The following is a 17,046-nucleotide window of genomic DNA, read 5'->3' as shown; positions in this document are numbered from 1 at the left end:
AAGTCTATATAATATGAACTGAGGATTATTTTCCTTATGGGCTTGTACATAAGTAAACAACAGACTGGCAATTTTGTACTTTTCTTTTATTTCACTGTCTGGCACTCTGGAATCTCATATGACTCTTTCTAATTTGTGAATATATAAAGAATACTGATGACACCACATCTCTCCTTAGAGCCCTTAGCCATCTTACTAGATGCACCTTGACAATTACAGTGTCCTGTCCATAACCAGGCAGAGCATCTACGGAAGTGACTTGATCCATGGTGAATCTCCTGTCCAGATGCACTAAGTCAGCACTGCACTCAGTCTTTATAAAGAACTCTGATTTGAGCAGTTTAGGTTTGAATATTATTATTGATTTAAGCAGATGGTCTAGCCAGCTTATAGTAATTTTTGCTGATTTTCATATTCTACTTTAATGTTATATATAGCCACTGTTTTAGTTGTCTAGGTGATATGTTTGGTTTAACATTTAGTTCATTTATTCTATGTTCCCATGATAAAATTCTTTATTAATTGAGAGACAATGATAATATATATCTAAACTTTCCTCCCACAGAGTATTGTTTCAAGTACACCTCAAGTGAGAATGCATGAAAAAATATTGAGAATACATTTTTTCCTCTATGGAAGCTGTTTCCTATGTCATTATAAGTTGATTTTGTGAACAGTTATCTAATCGCATAATTTAAATTAATAAAGGATGGAATGTATTCTTCTGTACCTAGAGTTACATAAACATAACGATGTTTTTAAAAAAGATGTGCTTTCAAAAAATTATAGAATAGTTTGGTATATTATATAATCTAGTGGAAGAGAAAAGAAAAGACAACCTTAGCTTTGTGAGAATGCAGCAAATCAGTAACGGTCTTTGCTAATGGAGCAGCCTGTGTCTTTATTTTCCTATAGTGTCCACCTTGATGCCCAATATATTCCATTCCACACAGATTAGGGAAATGAATTTCAGAGGACTTTAGTGACTTAACTTAGCTTATTGCAATTACTTAATGGAAAACAAGATGATAATATAAAACCCAGATCCCCTGATTTCTAGTCAAACACTCTTTTTAGATACCATAATGCTTTCAAGATTCTTTTCCACTATAATATTTGTGTATGTATTTGTGTGTGTGCATATATACATACAGATAATATGTATGTAGTAGTGTATGTATATGTACATACACATGATTGATTGAATGATTGACAGATAGTCTAAGTGAAAGGAAAATGTGGTGCGGTATATGGTAATCCCCTTGCCAATGAACACTCAGTGTGCTCTTGGAGTGGCAGCCTCAAGACCTTTACCTCCATTTCCTCATATGAAAACAGATGTTACATTCAGCAGTCATTCAAATGAGTTCATTGAACCCCAAATATGTGAAAAGCACTAGAGAGGTATTTTAATGATGACAGATCAATGTAAAATATGATCAGTACCCTAAGAGTGATATGGATAAAGCACCATGGGTGTCCAAGCAGGAGTTCTGAGAGAGAGGAAGTTTAGGAATGATTTTATAAAGAAAAGAAATTTCTTTTCAAGAATCTGTAGGGAATATCTTTTAAGACAGAAGTAGCCCTATTTAAAAAATGCAATAAAGCTTGAAAGCTTAGAGAAATGGTGGGGGGACATAATGGATAGTGTGATATTTGCTAAGCTTAAGATATATAAAGAAATAACAGCAGGGAAAAGTAAATTAGAGGAGGCTGTAGTTGGGGCCAGAATGTGAGAGATCCCAACTAGCAAGTTAAGGAAAATGGTATTTGAACAAGGAAGGGTTGAAATCATAGCTTTGTTTCTGGAAAATTAATTTGATTGCAGGAAATTGAATTGGAGATGGAACAAATTATAGATAGGAAAACCAATTAGTAGTTGCAGAGATTTCTCCTAGTACCTCTAGTTCAGATTAAAGAATGTTTGAATTGACAGAGTGGAGATGAAGGGAAAATTAGTAAGAGTGATATTATGGAGGTAGGAATGAATATAAATGGATAGTGAATGGATGTTTAGAGCAAGGTGTGAGTTAAAGATAACTGAAAGCTTTGAGCCAGGAATTGAGAGGGTGATAGTGTCAAGAAGGTAAATAACCTTTAAAGAAGAGCAGTTTTAGGAAGAGATGATGAATTTAGATTTGAACATGACTTTGAGTTCATTTAATATGTACTTAAAATTAGAGTGTTATACATATGACGTTGTGTAAAATATTTGGAATAAATGGACCCAAATGATTCCTTTTATTCATGTGATTCTATGTCTTTCAACTTTGTCCTTTTAGTTTAATAGAGAAGTTCTTGTCCTGTATTTAATGAAAACATATTTCTGACAATGAAATTTCTTAAATGTGTTAACTCAGTCGGATGCATGTAGCTTTTCTATTGTATATATTGTTGGTGGTAAATTATATAGCAAGAAATACTTAGCTTTGTCATGATTCTAGGGATTTTTTTCACTCTAGTTTTTACAAGAAGCAGAATAGGAATGCAGATCAGAATAACACTCAAGATTTCATTTTTATTTAGACAAAGAAATGTCTTAAATGCAGCCAGGTGTAAAAACTTAAAAGATTAAGTTAAAATGTTTTAATTTATGGATTTTATAATAATCTTTATATTTCTGTATCTGTGAAATAAGACTTTTGAGGCTGCTCCTCACATAATAGATCTTATTTATTTAACAAAACTATATACACCAATATTATATACCAACTGTTCTAAGTTACTTTACAAATATTGATTGTTTAAGAATCCAGTGAGAGGTAGTATTTTACTCATTCAAGATGAGGAAGCTCAAGCACAGAGAACTTAGGTTGTCCATGATCACACAGCTCATAAGAGGCAAAGGTAGGATATTGTTGCCTCTAGTTCCTGAATAAAAAATGTCAACCTTGTACAGAATTAATGAAGTGGTTTTTTTGACAGCTGATGTTTTTCTGGATAGCATAGTGCAAGGTAAATTAAATTAGGCTTTAGGAAAAGTTTCAAAAGGAAATTCTAGTCCATTGCCTCAGCATTTGTATATCTTGCTTTAGACATCCTTGTAGCAAGACTCTAAACTGGATTCTGAAGTGTTAATGAAAAGAGAATGCATTAAATATGAGTTGAAGATGATTTCTGGAAGGGTAAGGGAAAAGCATATACACTGGTCTGTATGAGTGCTGGTTTATAAAGATTGAGAACTATAGCCCTAAGTTTCAGAATGACCATATTTTCTCTGTGGTGTGTTCCAGATCAAGTTTTAATGTATCTTCGTGGTCTAATGCCTTAGGTAGGTTGATAGTAATGCAGTTCTAATTCTATGACTTTTCCTTTTCATTGTTTAATTTATTTTATTGTTAGATGTATAACTTTAGAATAACTTGAGTTCCTAGAATTTGAGATTCACTGCTTTCAATTTAGTCTGACAGATATTTATTGAGCACCTATTATGTGCTTGATGATGCACTATGCTACTTGGTAAGGTTATAAGAATGAAATCTCCTCTCCAAGGAAGAATATAGCGTAATGATTTGTCATATTGCTGATTTTAAAAAATATTTTATTTATATATTTGAGAGAGAGAGAGAGGGAAAGAGCGAGAGAGCACAAGTCGGAGGAGGGGAAGAGGGCAAAGGAAGAGGGGGAAGCAGACTCTCCCCTGAGCATGGAGCCTGACATGGGGCTTGATCCCAGTACCCTGAGATCATGACCTGAGCTGAAATAAGATGCTTACCCACCTGAGCCACCCAGGGAACCCCTGGAGTATTGTTGATTTAACTGCATGGGATGCATTTGGAATCCGACTGTCCTGAGGATGCCTTTTAAGAATAATTCATCACTAAAATAAGCTCTTGTCAGTAGATAGCTATTTATCCCAGATTTAATTCTTTGTCCTTATTGAAGATATAAATAAGAACATAAGCTGATCCTTCTGTTCTCATACTCTTAATTCAGGGCCTGGTATTGGTGGAGGTAGTGTGTAGCAAAATTTAAATAAATTAGCTACTTATCAAGATAATTGTTATGAAATTTTTCATGAATCTTATTTGAAGCTAGGATGCCAATTCTGTAAAAGTACGTTTAAAGTGAGAATTTCTTTTTCTTTTTTTTCTTTTTGAGAATTTCTATACTAGTTGAGAGTCCTACAGTTGGGACACCCAGGTGGCTCAGTGGTTGAGTGTCTGCCTCTGGCTCAGGGTGTGATCCTGGGGTCCTGGGATCCAGTCCAGCATCAGGCTCCTTGCAGGGAGTCTGTTTCTCCCTCTGCCTATGCCTCTGCCTCTCTCTGTGTCTCTCATGAAAAAATAAAATATTTTTAAAAAGTCCTATAGTAGCTTAAAAATGATTCTGTGGTCTTTTCGGTGCTCTAGGAAATTAAATCAGATACTGTCTGATCATTTGGTCTCTACTATGATTTATGGTAATAAAAGCATATAACATTTGAGAAGATAGATTTTAGTATCCCTGCTTTTGCATGGAGGAATTTAAGATCCTTATGGTTAAGCACCTTGTCTATGTTCTCATAGCCGTGAATTTGTTGGCCCCCAAATCTATGTCAAATCTCCAGCTGCGAAATTTGTTCTTTTTAGTGTACAATGTCTTAACACTTCTCATGGCAGGATTGGTACCTCACTTTCATTGAATAGTTGAACCAAAATAGAGAACCTCAGGATTTTTTTTTTTTTGGCCTTTTTATTTCCCTTTAATCCAGGTTATCCATTTCTTTAGATAGAACTTGGTTGTGAAATGATATCTTAAGTAAGTGGTAAAGTTCAATTTTCCTTCTGGTATGACTTTTTAAGGTACTAGAGCTTTTTATAGGTTCTGCTCTCCTCTACATCTTTTTTTTCCCTCAGACTTTAGCATAAAGAGTTTTCAAGACTTATAGGGAGAACCATGTGTCCTATCCATATACTTGGAAGCAAAGACCAACTTTATAGATGAGCAGAAGATGCTGGCTATATCAGCAGTCTGTTTTTGCTTTCTTATAAAACTCTGCTAGTAATAAGATGAAGAAATGTAACCTTCTCGATTATGTTATGTGTCTGTTATTAGTTGTGTGTGTTTGCGTATGTATGTCCGTGTGCATGTGTGTGTGTGGTTTTTAAAGCAATCATAACACACTTCTAAATAAATTTTCTCCTTTGATAGTCTTCTTGGGAGACAATACGGTTTTCTCTAAAGCAATATATTTAGAGCCATTTTCTAGGTCTTGTTGTTTCATAATTATTACTTATTATCCCAAAGAGTGTCGTTCAGTTTAATTATTTCTTTATCCAAGAAATTTTGTTAAATACCTAAAGAATGCAAGAAACCATACTTAAGCAACCTACCCTTTTATTCCTCAGTCTTGGCTCGAAAGCAAGGATTCTCCGTCATGGCACTATTGACATTTGGAGCTGGATAATTCTTTGTTGTGGGTGTGGGGGCTGTACACTCTAGGATGTTTAGCAATATCCCTGCCCTGTACCCATTAGATGCCAGTGTTCCCACCCCACATTCTCCCTAAATTGTGGCAACTAAAATGTTTCCAAACTTTGTCAAATGACCCATGGAAAACAAAATCATCACTGCTCTAATATCTGAATTAAAAATTTTAAAAATTATCCTTCAGATGGTGAATAGTGCTTCTACTGAAAATACAGTAATGGCCATGAAAGATGTTGTAAAAGATGAGTTTCAAGAATATGCAGAGAGTGATTAGCATATAGTACAGCTTCCTGTGGATTTTATTTCTATCTAAAGGAATTTTTATTTAAAAAAATTAAATCACTCTGTGCTTATATTTATATCATTATGTTGTGCTCAAGATTGCAAATCCGAGAAACCACCAAGGAGCCGACACCGATGGAAGCGCACGAGGGTTTATTAGCAAGCTCGAGCTTGGGTCCAAGTATACCCAACACAGCGGAGCAGGGACTTGGACCCCGAAGTGGGTTACAGCTGGGTTTTTTATAGGCTAGTCTAGGGGATTTTCAGAAGGGGTGGAGGAATTTCTCAAGTTCTGTTTACATTTTGATATGGGGCTTTCAAGGGCAAAGAGCTCTTTTCTCATTCTAATATGGGACTTTCTACCACTGGTGTGGGCTCTTGTCTTTCTGATATGGGATTCTCTGCCCAGGGCAATTCTGAGCTCTGTTGTCTTTCTGATATGGGATTCCCTGCCAAGGACATTGAGGACATTCTGCAGTTTTACCCCAAAAGTTCAGCTCTTATTCACAGTGGCCTAAGATGGCTATACTTGTGCTAATGCTAAACTTTAGGTGGGATGGCCTTAATTTTTCTCGGCCTCCACAATTACTTGCTCTTGGCACTTTATTCATTTCTTCTAATATGGCCTATTTGCTTTTAATCAGACTCACCTAAAATAATGTTCAATTTTCTAAAGTTTGTCATTTTTTAAATGTTTCCATTATCTTCCAACATCTTCATCTTTTTAGCTGCCTTTTCCATTTTTGAAAAGGGCAAGGATAGTCCATTGGAAACAACTGGGTGCTCATTTGACAGAAAGTGCCAGAATATCTGTAGAGATCAAATGCAAATATCAGGATATGCAACTCCCATAATAGTTTTCAGAAAAGTTATTGAAATACTGATAGTGTCACTGGAACCAAACAGAAGTTAAAGATAACTCTTTCTTTTGTTCTCTATCTCTTAATGGGCTAAATTAATGAAATTATCTTAGAGTACTAAGTGTTCAAGGTAAAATCCAAATATAGTTATCGTTAATTACAAAGGCCTATTATTTGATATCCTTAAATTTATTTAATCAAATCTTATGTGAAATTATCTGAAATTTATGTGAAAAGTGAAATTTGAGAGTTCTAGGAAAGATGGCTAACAGACTGTCCTACCTTAAACACTCTCCAAAATGAACGTAAGGAAGCAAAAATAGGGGCAGCCCCGGTGGCGCAGCGGTTTAGCGCCGTCTGCATCCTGGGGCGTGATCCTGGAGACCCGGGATCGAGTCCCACATCGGGCTCCCTGCATGGAGCCTGCTTCTCCCTCTGCCTGTGTCTCTGCCTCTCTCTCTCTAGCTGTGTCTCTATGAATAAATAAATAAGATCTTTAAAAACAAACAAACAAAAAGAAGCAAAAATAGAGTTGTAAGCTTTAGCCATAAATGAAATGGTAGGAGTGACCCTAGCCCCATTCCAATAGTCTTATTACAAAGACTATTTTCTTGATTTTATTTTTTCCCCCTTTTTTAATAATAAATTTATTTTTATTGGTGTTCAATTTACCAAATTACAGAATAACACCCAGTGCTCATCCCGTCAAGTGCCCCCCTCAGTGCCCGTCACCCATTCACCCGCACCCCCCCGCCCTCCTCCCCTTCCATCACCCCTAGTTCGTTTCCCAGAGTTAGGAGTCTTTATGTTCTGTCTCCCTTTCTGATATTTCCCACACATTTCTTCTCCCTTCCCTTATATTCCCTTTCACTATTATTTATATTCCCCAAATGAATGAGAACATACAATGTTTGTCCTTCTCCGATTGACTTACTTCACTCAGCATAATACCTTCCAGTTCCATCCACGTTGAAGCAAATGGTGGGTATTTGTCGTTTCTAATGGCTGAGGAATATTTCATTGTATACATAAACCACATCTTCTTTATCCACTCATCTTTCGATGGACACCGAGGCTCCTTCCACAGTTTGGCTATTGTGGACGTTGCTGCTAGAAACATCAGGGTGCAGGTGTCCTGGCATTTCATTGCATCTGAATCTTTGGGGTAAATCCCCAGCAGTGCAATTGCTGGGTCGTAGGGCAGGTCTATTTTTAACTCTTTGAGGAACTTCCACACAGTTTTCCAGAGTGGCTGCACCAATTCACATTCCCACCAACAGTGCAAGAAGGTTCCCCTTTCTCCACATCCTCTCCAACATTTGTTGTTTCCTGCCTTGTTAATTTTCCCCATTCTCACTTCTGTGAGGTGGTATCTCATTGTGGTTTTGATTTGTATTTCCCTAATGGCAAGTGATGCAGAGCATTTTTTCATGTGCTTGTTGGCCATGTCTATGTCTTCCTCTGTGAGATTTCTCTTCATGTCTTTTGCCCATTTCATGATTGGATTGTTTGTTTCTTTGCTGTTGAGTTTAATAAGTTCTTTATAGATCTTGGAAACTAGCCCTTTATCTGATAGGTCATTTGCAAATATCTTCTCCCATTCTGTAGGTTGTCTTTTAGTTTTGTTGACTGTATCCTTTGCTGTGCAAAAGCTTCTTATCTTGATGAAGTCCCAATAGTTCATTTTTTCTTTTGTTTCTCTTGCCTTTGTGGATGTATCTTGCAAGAAGTTACTGTGGCCAAGTTCATATACGGTGTTGCCTGTGTTCTCCTCTAGGATTTTGATGGAATCTTGTCTCACATTTAGATCTTTCATTCATTTTGAGTTTATCTTTGTGTATGGTGAAAGAGAATGGTCTAGTTTCATTCTTCTGCATGTGGATGTCCAATTTTCCCAGCGCCATTTATTGAAGAGACTGTCTTTCTTCCAGGGGATAGTCTTTCCTCCTTTATCGAATATTAGTTGACCATAAAGTTCAGGGGCCACTTCTGGGTTCTCTATTCTGTTCCATTGATCTATGTGTCTGTTTTTGTGCCAGTACCACACTGTCTTGATGACCACAGCTTTGTAGTACAACCTGAAATCTGGCATTGCGATGCCCCCAGATATGGTTTTCTTTTTTAAAATTCCCCTGGCTATTCAGGGTATTTTCTTGATTTTAATAAAATTTGAACCAAATCAAAGGTGAATGTCAAAGGCTGACGTATATATCCCCAATTTCAAATAGGTTCTAGGTTCTGCAAAGTAAGTGAGAAAGTTCAGAAAGACCCTATCAATAATTCTTAACCTCGGGATAGCAAGACTGATACAAATGGCAAATACCAAATTGGGGCTAATTTTCATACTTGAAAATATAAATGACAGGGGAAGTGAGGTTGATAGAGGGTTGAAATATACTATCTTTATTTTTCTCAGCCTGACTTCCTGTTGAAAAATCCATCCAGTTGTGCTGTTGGCTCTGAAGCGGATAATCTCTAAAATCTAAAATCTGAAACAGTTACCCTCAGGAGAAGAGTCTTCCAATTGGATAGGAATTTTTTTTAAGATTTTTATTTATTTATTCATGAGACACACACACACACAGAGAGAGAGAGAGAGAGAGAGAGAGGCAGAGACATAGGCAGACTCCATGCAGGGAGCCTGATGTGGGACTTCATTCCGGGATTCCAGGGTCACACCCTGGTCCAAAGGCAGGTGCTAAACCACTGAGCCACCCAGGCGTCCCTGATAGGAGTGTTTGGAAACAATGTATTTGAATTTAGGTTATCTCTGTTCTCTACCAACCTCTTCCCACTTCCCAAAGAATCTTGAAGGAATGAACAGACATTATATCCAACCAATTTCTAGATGTCCAGCTCAGACGTTTAAAATGAAACAAACTTTTCATTAAAGTTTGTTTTTAAAAAGCTACTGAGAAGCAGGAGAATACAACTACGTTAATCATAGTAAGTAGAGGGATAACCAAATTGTTCTTCTCTTACCTGTATTTGAGGGCTACTAAAAAATAAGTGAAATAAATGGGAACATAAAAGGCAATGGAGGAATATATTTTGAAAGAATTACTTCAGGAAACTGAAGAACACTTTAAGAAAAAATAATTCTCAACACTCTCAAGAAGATAAAAGTAACCATAGACTGTATGATAAGAGATCAAAGAAGAATTTAAGAGATTAAGATATAGATAAAAGAACACTAATGTAAGATTAAAAGAGAGTTGGCAGTCAGGGGATGAGTAAAACTATTAAAATAATTAAAGCCACATTAGATACAGGAAGATGTAGAGTGAATGATGCAGCAGATGGACTCAATGACTTAGAGACATTCTTGAGAAAAATCACATAAAATGCAATAAGAGAGATTAAAAACTATCAGTGAAAATTTATTGATACAGAGGGGAAAAAATTCATCCCTGAAATAAAAGACTTTAATCTACAGATTGAAAAGAGTTCACTGAAAAAAAAAAAAAAAAAAAAGTTCACTAAATACCAGGAAAAAGTAATAAACACTTAGCATCCTTTTACGATTTAAAAATTTCCATAAGTATTACTAGAGTAAGAAAGAAGTCACCTACAAAGTTAAAAAAAAATTAAGTTGGCCTCATATTTTTCTCTCAGACCCCAAATAACACTGTAATAATGTCTATAGAATGTTGAAGGGGAAAAAATAGGTGACTTAAGTTAAAATAAGAAATTAAGAAATTAAGTTAAAATAAGAAATTATTTAATAAAAAAATTAAAAAATATTATTAAAAAGTAAGAAATTACAGCCTCTATGAACCCTGCATAAAAATTTACTTAGAAGATGAGTCAAGGGATCCCTGGGTGACGCAGGGGTTTAGCGCCTTTCTTTGGCCCAGGGCGCGATCCTGGAGATCCGGGATCAAGTCCCACGTCGGGATCCTGGTGCATGGAGCCTGCTTCTCCCTCTGCCTGTGTCTCTGCCTCTCTCTCTCTCTCTGTGACTATCATAAATGAATAAAAATTTAAAAAAAAAAAAAAAAAAAGAAGATGAGTCAAAAGAAGAAAATTGTAAATGGTAAAATTACCCATATAGAAAGATTGGTGATGAGCATGTCAAACACAGAATCAAACAGGCTAGGGGAAAAGATTGTAATATTCAAATTTTTTAATAGAAGATATATCATTTACAAATAGTAATTCAGTGGTAGTTAGCTGGGATAAAAAGTTAAAGAAGAACCAGCAAAATGTAGTGTTCTGGTAGGGGTGGGCTTCAGAGGGAACATCATATTAACGTGCTAATTGCTTCATCATTCTTAGGGGAGTTTATTTTTGAAGTATATAAATGGAAAAATGTGGTTTCAGCATACTGGCGTATTTCATCAGTTGTAAAGAACATTTCTTTTTACATTTTAGCATCTCCAAACTTGAAATTTGTCTTCTAATCAATTGTGACTTCTGCTTATATTTGGCACTATATTTTCTTTCTTGATCATTTAAAAATAACAATGCATCTTATTGTTTGTTTGTTTGTTTGTTTGTTTGTTTATAGAGGAAATGGGGAGGGATAGAAGGAGGAGAGAGAGAATCTTAATCAGGCTCTACACCCAGTGCAGAGCGTGGTATGGGGCTCAGTCTCACAACCCTGGAATCCTAACCTGAGCTGAAATCAAGAGTTGGACGCTTTAATGACTCAGCTACTCAGGCGCCCCTAATTATTGACATTTTAAAGTGCATTGAATGTAGATGGTAAACATGTAAAGTCATCACTAATAATACTAAAACTTGACTATTTTATGTATTTTTAAAATTAATGATTGAAAGGAAGAAGGGGAGTGAAAAAATAGTAAAATACAAGCCATAAAGCAAAAGACCGAAAACAAAAGAAATGCTGGGAAGAGGACCTATTAGAAAATAGCAATAATAGTTGGGACCTCAAACTATGGCATCAGACTGACATGGGTTCAAATTGCAATGTCAGCAGATGTGGAGATACAGTCAAATTCTCTGTGTAATGATAACACTGACAATGAGAAAACTTCCTATTACCCACTTCTGTGATCATAGAAGTCAAAAGTGTAACTTCTGGAAATTTTTAAAATAATGGTAATAAAAGCAAAACATGTCAGCCTATGAAGTACAATTAAGAAGCATTCTTCAAGGAAAATTCATAACTTAAATATTTCTAATTTTAATCCATCAAGAATGAAGAAAAACTTATATATATATTTTGTTAAGTCAGCAACAAAAGTATCGCAGCAGGAACTGAATAATAATGATAAAACCATTGATCAATGAATTCAATATCAATTGAACTGGTAGATTTAAAAGCTTTTTCTTTGATAATGTAAAAGTCAGTAGTGTAAAGTTAGGGAAAGGAAGAAAGCCAGAAATGTCCAAAATTAAAGATAAGGTTTGGGAGATGACTTAAGATACAGGCAAAATTGAATGCTACAGCTTTGCACAAATCTCTGCTACAATTTTGAAATTTTATTTATTTTTTCATTTTAAAAATTTTATTTATTTATTTTAGGGAGGGGTATAGAGAGAGAGGGAGAGAGAGTCCTAAGCAGACTCTGTGCTGAGCATGTAGCCTGACATGGGGCTCAATCTCGACCCTGAGATCATGACCTGAGCTAAAACTAAGAGTTTTCACCAACAGTGTATGAGGGTTCCCTTTTCTCCACATCCTCTCCAACATTTGTTGTTTCCTGCCTTGTTAATTTTCCCCATTCTCACTGGTGTGAGGTGGTATCTCATTGTGGTTTTGATTTGTATTTCCCTGATGGCAAGTGATGCAGAGCATTTTCTCATGTGCATGTTGGCCATGTCTATGTCTTCCTCTGTGAGATTTCTGTTCATGTCTTTTGCCCATTTCATGATTGGATTGTTTGTTTCTTTGGTGTTGAGTTTAATAAGTTCTTTATAGATCTTGGAAACTAGCCCTTTATCTGATATGTCATTTACAAATATCTTCTCCCATTCTGTAGGTTGTCTTTGAGTTTTGTTGACTGTATCCTTTGCTGTGCAAAAGCTTCTTATTATGCTGAGTGAAGTAAGCCAGTCGGAGAAGGACAAACATTATATGTTCTCATTCATTTGGGGAATATAAATAATAGTGAAAGGGAATATAAGGGAAGGGGGAAGAAATGTGTGGGAAATATCAGAAAGGGAGACAGAACGTAAAGACTGCTAACTCTGGGAAACGAACTAGGGGTGTTGGAAGGGGAGGAGGGCGGGGGGTGGGAGTGAATGGGTGACGGGCACTGGGGGTTATTCTGTATGTTAGTAAATTGAACACCAATAAAAAAAAAATAGCTAATTCTATTAAAGAAGTTTAACATGGAAAAAAAAATAAAATAAAACTAAGAGTTTTGGATGCTTAACCAACTGTGCCAATCAGGCAGTCCTACAAATTTGAAGTTTTAGACGAAATATATGATTTTCTAGGAAATTTTAAGCGGATTTAAAAGGGGATAGAAAACTTGAAACAAAAACATATAATAGAAAAATAAAACTGTACAAAGAGTGTTATCTATCCCTATCTCTTAAATAAAATGCATTTTAGATTGTTTAATGGTTAAATTCTCCTTAACTGTCAAGGAACAGGTAATATTAGTGCCATTAAAACTTTCCTTGATCTTGGAGATAGAAGGCATAATTAATAATTACATTCTGGAGACAACATAATATTGGCATAAAAACCTCACATCAAAAAGTAAGAAAAAAGTACCTACAAATCAATCTTGCTCAATATTGATGAAAATCATCTTTAAAAATTTAGCAAATGCAATACACCAGTGTATTAAAAGATCATAAGCCATGGCCAAATGAAATTCATTTAGGAATGCAGGGGTTAGTTCAATATAATTCTGAGATCATATTGAAATTAAAAAGATTAAATTTTTGAATACCTTAAACATTTGATATAATCTAATATTCCTATATAAAATCCCTAGATAAATATGAATAGATAATCAATTTCTTAAAATAAGTACGTGTGTGTATGTGTGTGTAAAACAAGACAAAGATTGTTTCCCAGCATCATTATTTGATGATTTTTCTCTAGAAGGTGCTAGCTAAGGCAATTATGTAAGAACAACAAATTATAAATACTGTGAAAAGGGTTACTAAAAGAAGCATGGCACATAATCCATTCCTAGTTGCTTTGGTAAATTTGGTAGCAAAATATTACTACATGCCAATCATATTGTCTAAAATCTGAAATACCATGAAACTTAACTAAGGAACAATTGATTAGAAACAAAAGATATTGAATTTAATGAATACATTAATTTGTGGTATCCATGAATAAATAAATTCAAACCTCCAAAATGTATGGATATAAAAGTCACATTCATAATATCATCAAAAATGTGAGAACATTTAGGAATAAACATGAAATATATGAATTTATATATATTAGGGAATTTATAAAACCCTGCTGTCATAATCTTTTCATACAATGAGGTATTTGTAAAAATGTCAATTATCCATTAATCCAAAGCAACACAATAAAAATCCCAGTGGGATTTGCACTGGATTTATTACCATTATGTAAAATTTATCTGGAAGAAAGAATATGAGGGAAGTAATGATCAGTTAAGTTCTAAGAAAGGAAATTAGAGAGAATGCACTTTTCTTGCCTAGTTTGGGAGGTTGAACTTGCAGGGATATAAATATATAGCTCCATGGAGTAGAGTAGTTAATGCAGAAATAGAGCCAAGACTATTTGGGAATTTAATATATGATAAATATATTTCAGATCACTGGGGACAAGGATGGATTATGGAATAAATATTGTATCAGTAGATTTTGTGGGAGAAAATTCCTTTCACTTCATCTACACCAAGATTTAAATATATGATTTTTAAAAGTCACAAATGTATTAGAAGAAAATGTAGTGAAGATTTTCATATTGTGGTAAAAAACTCAGGAGCCATACAGGAGAATCCTTAGATATTGAGTTAAAATACTACCAGTAAAAAATGTACATGATCAAGATAGACTAGGTACACATGTCCTCTGACCCTCCAGTCCCATAAAATAATAAAGCAAATATATTTTTTAAATGGAAATAAAATAGTAACAGTGCAAGGGAAGAAGAAAGTGTAACCTGTGTTGTCCCTATCTTCGTGGCATTGGGTACTGCTCTTGAACCACAACCCCTCATCCTTTGGAAATGTATCCCTGCATAAAGTTCTCTCCATCCCCTGCTTGGTCAGAAGCAGTGTCAGTTCATGAGCCAATCACTGTCTGCAGTGGTGCCAGAACAGCTTGGGGGTCCCATTGTACCTTAACTTCACCTATTCCTAGCCACAGCTTCCAAACTGGCATTATTTAAAGGGGACATTCACACAAGCAGCTAGGTTCTTGGGGCTGAGGCAGCCGCGGTAGGGGTGGCTGGCTCTGGGGCTGAAATTGGGACTGTGTTTGGGAGCCTCATCATTGGTTATAGCAGAAACACTTCTCTGAAGCAACAGCTCTTCTCTTACTCCATTTTGGGCTGTTCCCTCTTGGACACTGTGGGGCTCTTTTGCCTCATGGTGGCCCTTCTCATCCTCTTCAAAATGTGAAGGAGCCATCTTCAATTCGCCTGGGCCTTTCTTCTTTGTCTTGTCTTCCCTGCACGTTCCTTTTCTTATACATCCCCAGACAGGCTGGGTAAAATGGTTGGCTTGGGTTTGGCAAAGGTAACACAAATAAATACTGTATTAATAAGGAAAAGAAAAAGAATGTCATTGGCATAGAGGGTAAGGAATTATATATATGAGATTATTTGGGGAAAGAATACTGAAATAATACTGAGTAAACCATTATTTAAAAGTCAAGTATGAAATTGCTCTTGTTCCAGTGTACCAAGCAGAGAACCAGCATGTTGACTCCTTATTCTTTTATTTCCCTGCTGACTAGTTCAGTTCTAGGGTGATCAGGATAAGGGTAGTGAGCACAATGTAAGCAGATGACTCCCTGGATTTCTCCAGACTCCAACCTACTTATGTAGTACCCCAGGAGAGAAAATGCATGGTTCCTTCTCTGCAGTGATGTCAGTGAATAGAACTGGCAAGACAACATGGGTATGTAACTTCATGATATGCATGGTAACACTTCCTAGAAGCTTTCTTGAGTTACTAGTGTAAGCTTAACTCTTCTACAGACAAATCATGTTCTTGTCTAAATTTTTTCCAGTGGCATAACCCCTTTCTCAAACTCCTCATGAATACCCAAGGTATAGTTAACCAGAGCATATCTGGCCCAATTTTTACTTATTCTTTCATGTTTCTTTCTCATTGTCATGGTGTGGGGTCCTATTATCAAGGCAACTAGGAATGGATTATGTGCCATGCTTCTTTCAGTAACCCTTTTAACTCCTCTTTGTATGATTATTTCTGTTTCCCTAGCTACCCTCACTCATGATTAAAAGGGTTCAAATCGTTCTAAGGTTCTGACTGCCTTTTCTAGTAAGTATACTTTTGTCTTTCTTTAGAAGGTCTGACCTTTTTCCTACAAGATTTGTCTTACCGCTACAGAAATCTTCCAAATTAAGTGATGTCTTCCTGTTGATGTCTTTCCCTTTTCCTATAATCAGTATCCTTTCTGATAATTCTTACTTAACACTGTTTACCCTAATAGAGAATGGACTCTTGGACAATTGTCAGTGTGATTTTTCTTGCAGAGAAGTTGGCCCACTGGCCCTCTAACCCTTTCCTACTTCTTTTCAATGGACAATTGAGAAGTGGCTTTTGTGTCTAACAACTTAACTAACTTGATAAGGCAGTCCCTATCCCCTTAAGGAGAGATGGGCATCACTCATAGCGTGAATTATCTATTTATTTATTTATTTATTTATTTATTTATTTATTTATATTTTAAAGATTTTATGTATTTATTCATTAGACACACACACACACACACACAGAGGCAGAGACACGCAGGCAGAGGGAGAAGCAGGCTCCATGCAGGGAGCCCGACGTGGGACTTGATCTGGGGTCTCCAGGATCACACCCTGGGCTGAAGGCAGACGCTAAACCGCTGAGCCACCCGGGCTGTCCCATAGCCTGAATTTAAACTGCCAATTCATTCTTCCCAGAAATGTGTCCTGTCTTCTACCCCAGCCTCTGGGGACATCTTACTATAGATATAATCAGCATTAACAGAAAGATAAGTGTATTCTTAGATACAAAGATGAACAGAGAAATCAAGCCAATAATTGAGGAAACCAACAACATGAAAGGTAGGCAAATGACAAAGAGAAGAATTAACATCCAACTTAGAAGAACTTTCAAAAGTAAGTTTAATTAAATCTTAAGAGAAATTCAAAAAAATGGAAATTTCAAAATTAAAAATACAATAAATGAATTTTTAAAAACACAAAATATTAGCTAAATAGAATAGACACAGTTGAAGAATCATCTAGTAAGCTTAGATAAATGAGTATTAGCAACATTGGATTCTAGAGGACAGTGAATCAATATTGTTAAATTTCTGAAGGAAAATCATTTTGAAATCAGGCTTCTGTTATGCCTGCATTTGT

General features: G+C 35.8%; 1 protein-coding gene and 1 long non-coding RNA gene across 16 annotated transcripts in view; one reads left to right on the top strand and one right to left on the bottom strand.

Moving 5' to 3' along the window:
• The window catches only part of EXOC6B (exocyst complex component 6B), a 615,377-nt gene that overhangs the window by 383,471 nt on the left and 214,860 nt on the right, over positions 1-17,046 (top strand). The gene's annotated exons all lie outside the window — the stretch shown is intronic.
• LOC140601194 (uncharacterized) overlaps positions 5,850-17,046 on the bottom strand; it is a 59,254-nt gene continuing 48,057 nt past the window's right edge. The window contains exons 5-6 of one of the 4 annotated variants that reach the window (XR_012004245.1): positions 15,008-15,221; positions 5,850-6,504 (exon numbers count right to left, since the gene is read on the bottom strand). This is a non-coding gene — a long non-coding RNA (uncharacterized lncRNA). Of the gene's footprint in view, positions 6,505-6,719; positions 7,028-13,899; positions 15,222-17,046 lie in introns of those variants that run through there. The other 3 variants (XR_012004247.1, XR_012004248.1, XR_012004244.1) reach the window with 3 other exon arrangements.

Source organism: Canis lupus, chromosome 12, assembly GCF_048164855.1.
Source record: "Canis lupus baileyi chromosome 12, mCanLup2.hap1, whole genome shotgun sequence".
Taxonomy (NCBI): domain Eukaryota; kingdom Metazoa; phylum Chordata; class Mammalia; order Carnivora; family Canidae; genus Canis; species Canis lupus.
This window is presented reverse-complemented; position numbering and strand designations above follow the sequence as displayed.